Consider the following 6,472-nt stretch of genomic DNA (forward strand, 5'->3'; position numbering starts at 1 on the left):
AACAATCTTCGTTCCCAAAAACTTTTAAAACGTCCTCACTGTCGCAATGAAACATACCGTTATATCTTTAAATAATCAGCGAAATATACTCAAAAAAGAAAGAAAAAACAAAACAAAAAACGCAATTTCCAAAAAAAAAACTTTTTCGTTGCATTTTCAATGTTATGTCTAAAAACACGTGCGTCAATTATCTATCGTCCGCCATCTTTTTTTCTTCCTACTCGTGACAACTAATGTAAACAAACACCTAGAAAGTATAAAAAAAAATTTTTCGTTGCAGCCTAAATAATAATAAAAAGAGAACAATCAGTTTTATCTATATTCACGCACATTTTATTCTCTTCACATTTTTATGACCAGCCGTATTTTTGAACGATGTCTGTTAAAATTTCGATGATACCAACGGACTACTATTTTCACGAACATTTCGATTTTTCTCGCAAACGATGCACATTTCCGTTATAATCCAATCGAGAAAATAATTTTAATGACGTCCTGAATATAACGTGCTCCCTGAAATATTCTTAGACATTCTTTTTGCGTCATTTAACTCAAACTTTTTTATTCTGTTCTCCGTCATAATCGAAGCAAAATATGACCTCAAGAACCTGAAAGGTCAAATTTTCCTGCTGCCTTCATTCTTAATAATCAGTTTTCTCAACAAAACTATTTTCCGAGGACCAGTTCTTGTTTACCTCAGCCGAGAAACACTTCGCACGAAGAGACATGATTACGCACATGTAACGAACGAACGTCACACTATAGCACAGACGTAACTCCAGCGACATGCATCCACTGCTACAACGAACGAAAATTAGTTCCAATAACTTCAATAGCAATTTCAACGTGTTTTCAACGTATTTTCAACGCCAGATTTTATATATGAATTCTGCTGTGGACGACGAAGTCTCAAAACATTACGTCACACACGCGTTTTACCTACTTTAAACCTTCTTCACTTTACCGAAATATTTTTCTTGCCATGTGCTAAATAAAAAAAAAAATATTTCAGCTTTCAATTTCATCATGGAGAACGTGTGGCAACAAGCCCACTGCAAAACTCAAATAGCAACTCTCACGCTATTTCAACTCCAGTTTTCCACAATTATGGAAAGGAAAAAGCGACAACAAGTCTCTCCAGCGTCATGTTACGCGCATCAAGCCTCTCCACGGCATATCAACCCTTTCCAGCAACATCTCACAGGATATCAACCTTTTTTAGCAACAAACGCGACAACCAACACAAAGATGTTCACCAAACACTGTACACTCCTGGATTTCACAACGATTCACCTCACCTCACTGAAGTTCTCCAGCTAACATGAGTAAGCTGCAACATGCACACTGATACACTCATCCTGGGCGTTCAGACCATACCGACCCACTGAGTACGCCCGAGCACCTGAACAACGTTGACACCGCTCTCTACGGAAGGACAAATTTCCTCGCAGACTCACTTGTGACCGTAAGCATGTAGTCGACACATTCGCGAGCAACGCGAACCAACTTCAACCCACCGTGCTGACCCTTGCGCACGCTTCATAGACTCCACGGCAATACAGTCTATGACCGCAACACTTGCACTCAAACTCATAACGTCATTCCTGTGACCATCCGACAGTTGTACAAGTTTGAACATTTTTTTCATGATATTCTTTAACGTCGCAACTCTATCCTTACACCCTGCTACTTAATAAATAAAAAAAATTCTCTCTCGTTCTCTATACAGTGGACACACACGCAAACATATATATGCATGCCTTTTTCTCCAATTTTCTTTTCTCTAGCTTCCGGCTAACTAGGAAGGGAGTATTGTGGGAGTTGAACACACTCAGCCTAACTCAATTATCGCCCTTTAACTCAGAAGAGCGACCTACCTACGTCACTTCCTGTCTCTCTTATTTCACCCTCTTTTCCGCTGAACGCTCGACCAGTCAAGATGTGACGAACCACCGCTCCGGTGGTAATGGGCCACCACAATGTTCCTGGCTACCGCCAGCCTCTCGCAAGTAACGTTACTCATCTCTCAATGAACTCTTATTCTTCCTATCACTTCCTATATCTCTTTCCTGTATATATTTATGCAAATAAAATGCATTTGTTTCGTTGATATATAATGGTATATTTTCGTCTTCATTATGCGACCTTTCGCCTTTTCAATTTCTCTACCACCAAATACAACCATTTCACCATTATATGCATGGGGACGGGATCGTCTAAAACACGGCAGACCGTCCTGTCCCCAACATATGTCAATTGATAAAAGAGATGAAAGACCTTAAAGAAATTAAAACACTAATCCTGAACTCTGGAAATAATCAATGTACAAAAGAGAGTACAACAAAAAAAAAAAAACAGAACCGGCAAACCAAAAAAACTCCAATTAAATCAAATAAAAAAAAAAGAAAAAACTCACCAAATGAAACGAAAACTAAAGAAAAAACAATTAACAAACCAACAATTAACAATCAACCTCAAGAGGAGTAAACAAAATAGGAACACCAAAGGAGATGGAGGTAAAAGACAAAACACTCTCAGACAAATAAAATGACAGAACACAATAAAAAAAACTCAAACTATCATTCAATGGAACTGCCGAGGACTTAAGGCAAATATAAACGAATTACTATTGTTAATATCTAAACTATGACCTGCTATCATCTGCCTCCAGGAAACATTTCTGAAGACACACAATAACATCACTATAAAAAACTACACTCAATATAACTTTTATACACAATACTGGACAGAGGGCCTCCGGAGGTGTATCGATTCTAGTTAGAAACGACATCTCTCAGAGTGAAATAACTCTAGACAGCACATTACAAGTAATTGCTGTGAAAACCACTTTACATAAAACTATCAACATTTGCTCCATGTATATCCCACCACATGACCCCATAAATGAAGCCGAAGTCAACAAAATAATAGAACAACTTCCTAAACCATACATCCTACTAGGAGACTTCAACAGCCACAACATCATATGGGGAAGCAATAAAACAGACACAAAAGGTAAAAAACTAGAAAATATCATCAACAATAACAATCTGTCCCTCATGAACCAAATCTCCAATACATACCTCCACCCTGCCTCAGGTACATACTCAGTCATTGATTTGTCACTATGCGACCCAGCCACATTAATGAACTACAGTTGGCAAGTGTATGATGACTCATGTGGTAGCAATCACTTTCCCATTATACTTGAAAACTCAATCCCGATTGAAGATACTCCCCCCCCTCAGATGGAAGCTAAACAAAGCTAACTGGGAGGAATATAAAACCCAATGCAATGCAAAACTCTATGGAACACTTCACTGATACCTTGATGTAAATAGCTGGAGAATGTATACCCAAAGGCTCCAAATCAAAAAAAATATAAAAGACCTTGGTTTAATGAAGATTGCCAAAAAGCAGTAAGATTACATAAAGCTGCACTGCGAAAATTTAAAAGTCGTCCCACTTGCCACAATCTAAACCAATTCAAACAAAACTGAGCAAAAGCCCATAGAACAATTAAGGAGGCCAAAAGAATGTCATTGAGAGTCTACATCAGCAAACTGAACTCTAACACCAAAACAAATCTGGAATATGGTTAGAAAGATAGCTGGTAAAAATCAACCAACACCTGTCAAAAGATAATACAAAAATAACCAGCAAAACAGATATAGCAAATATACTCGCAAAAACTTCTCTAGTGAAAATTAAAAACCACAATTCCAAAAAATCAAACTAGATGCTGAAAGGAACAAACTAAACTTCAACTCAAAAATCTCCTATCTGAATTAACTGATGCCATAAACAGTTCACACAACACTGCAACAGGGCCAGATGAGATCCACTACGAGTTCTTGAAACAACTACCTCAAAAATCCTTAATCTATCTCCAAAACATCTTCAACGACATTTTGATCAGAGGTGAACTCCCTGACATATGGAAACAAGCAACAGTACAAAACCCGATAAAGTTAAGTCTGATCCCAAAACCCGATAAAGTTAAGTCTGATCCCAAAAGCTACCGACCCATAGCATTAACAAGTTGCATATGTAAAACATTCGAAAGAATAGTGAACAAAAGACTAACTTGGTACCTTGAATCAAATGGTCTGATTACAAACCTCTAAAGTGGGTTCCGAAATAAAAGAAGCACCATTGATAACCTGGTATGCTTAGAAACCTTTATCAAATAGGGATTCATAAAAAAGAACATACAACAACCATTTTCTTTGATTTAGAAAAGGCCTACGATACGTGGAGATACGGTATCATGAAAGACAATCTTGGACTAAAGGGCAGACTACCCAAATTAATAAAAGATTTTTTGTCTGACAGAAACTTTAAGATCCATGTGGGATCCACCCTTTCTGACCTTGAAAACCAGGAGGAAGGGGTCCCACAAAGAAGCAAGTCACTTTATTTAATATAAAGATTAACAATATTACCAAATGCCTAAGTCGTGGAATCGACTGTTTCCTATATGTCGATGACTTTTGGATCTGTTATAGATCCAAAAATGTCCAAGCAATAGACCGACAGTTGCAGCTGAACCTAAATAAAATAAACCGGTGGGTCACAGAAAATGGGCTTAAATTTTCTGAGTCAAAAACGAGGTGCATGCACTTCTGTAATATTAAAAAAAAGCACAATGATCCAACTCTCAAACTCGATGGCAAAAAAATTGATATTACTAATCAATATAAATACCTAGGGATCATTTTTGACAAAAAATTTAATTTTATTCCCCATCTGAGATATTTAAAGCAGAAATGCCACAAAGCACTACAATTATTAAGAGTTGTCGCCAACACAGACTGGGAAGCAGACCAACAAACACTCCTAAAACTATACAGGACTCTAATTCGTTTGAAACTGGATTATGGCTGTTTCATTTATGGGTCAGCAAGATCTTCCTACATAAATATCCTTGACCCCATTCACCATGAGGGAGCATATCGAACATCTCCCAAAGAAAGTCTATATGCAGAAGCCCACGAAGCACCCTTAAAGCTCAGACAGGAAAAATTTGGTTTAAAATATTACTTGAAACTAAAATCTTGCCCAACACACCCTGCTTATCAATGTACCTTTGATCCCAAATATAGAAACTTATTTAACAGAAAAGAAAAAGCCATAAAATCCTTCGGACTTCGAATGGAAACCAGTATAGAAGAATCTCAAATTCCAATAACAAATATCCACCATTCTATAATATCCGAAACAGAGCATCGACTACGAGAAAACCAGATGTAATGCTCAACTTAAATGAAAAATCAAAAACAAATCCTGCCATATTTCAAGAACTTAAAAATATCAAGCTAAGCTACTCTGACTATACATACATATACACAGATGGCTCGAAGGATAACAATAGAGTTGGATGTGCAGCTATCTATAACAATACAACAATTAGCAAACGACTTCCGACCGAAGCTTCTATATTTAGTGCTGAAACCAGAGCCATAGATTTAGCACTGGACAACTCAGAAAAATTTATTATATTCTCTGACCTGCTATCTGTTTTAATAGCTATAAAAAATAGAAAACAGGAGAATCCTATAATTATCAAACTCCTAAACAAAATAAATCTCATTACCGACCAAAAGAAAATAATATTCACCTGGATCACTAGCCACATGGGAATCAGGGGCAATGAAAGAGCCGATGCTATGGCTAAGGAGGCAATGAAGTTGAACCTTCATGGGCACAGGATCCCATACACGGATATTGGACCCCTGATCAACAGTTATATAGTTGATAAATGGCAAAGTCAATGGAATAAAAATACAAATAACAAATTATACAATACTAGCAGGGGTACCCGGCAATGGAATAAAAATACAAATAACAAATGATACAATACTAGCAGGGGTACCCGGCGTTGCTCGGATGTTTTTTCTTACTCTTTTTAAATGACAACGTTAATGTTTATGAATATTGAAATAAAATACATTACTAAACATTTATTAATATCTTTTTTTTTTTTTACTACACATTTATTAATAATATCTTATTGAATATTGAAATAATACTTACGTTTAACAATGTTATTTTCTTTTTTAATAGCATTTTATGTTTAAATGCCGACGTTTTTACTGTTTATGAATATTAAAAGAAGAATAATTACTAAACATTTATTAGCAAGAAAATGGGTGCTAGTGCAGTGCACTGATGATCCGCGCTATATTTTAAATCGTATTTCTAAGATTAAAGTGTAATGTTTTTTTCGTGCTGTAATAACGTTATTATTTAAGAAGCCATTCTTAACATGGGGAGGGTGCAAATGCGCCTAAAAAAGTAGAATCTCATTTTACGGAAATAGCTAAGAGTGTTAATTTACAATAACAGGTATGGCACCAATGGCACTTCTGCATGTTAGTAACATGGAGTGAATGCGTGTAATTTAGTTTCAAGAACCGCCGACAGATGTCGTTTGTCAGGCAAAGAACCAGGGTCGATAACTATTGTTGTA

General features: G+C 36.5%; 1 protein-coding gene across 8 annotated transcripts in view; it reads left to right on the forward strand.

Moving 5' to 3' along the window:
* Window positions 1-6,472, forward strand: part of LOC145297666 (uncharacterized) — a 1,332,115-nt gene that overhangs the window by 137,104 nt on the left and 1,188,539 nt on the right. The window lies entirely within an intron of this gene.

The sequence above is a fragment of the Euprymna scolopes genome, chromosome 18 (genome assembly GCF_053919585.1).
Source record: "Euprymna scolopes isolate OS-2025 chromosome 18, ASM5391958v1, whole genome shotgun sequence".
NCBI classification, from domain to species: Eukaryota; Metazoa; Mollusca; class Cephalopoda; order Sepiida; family Sepiolidae; genus Euprymna; species Euprymna scolopes.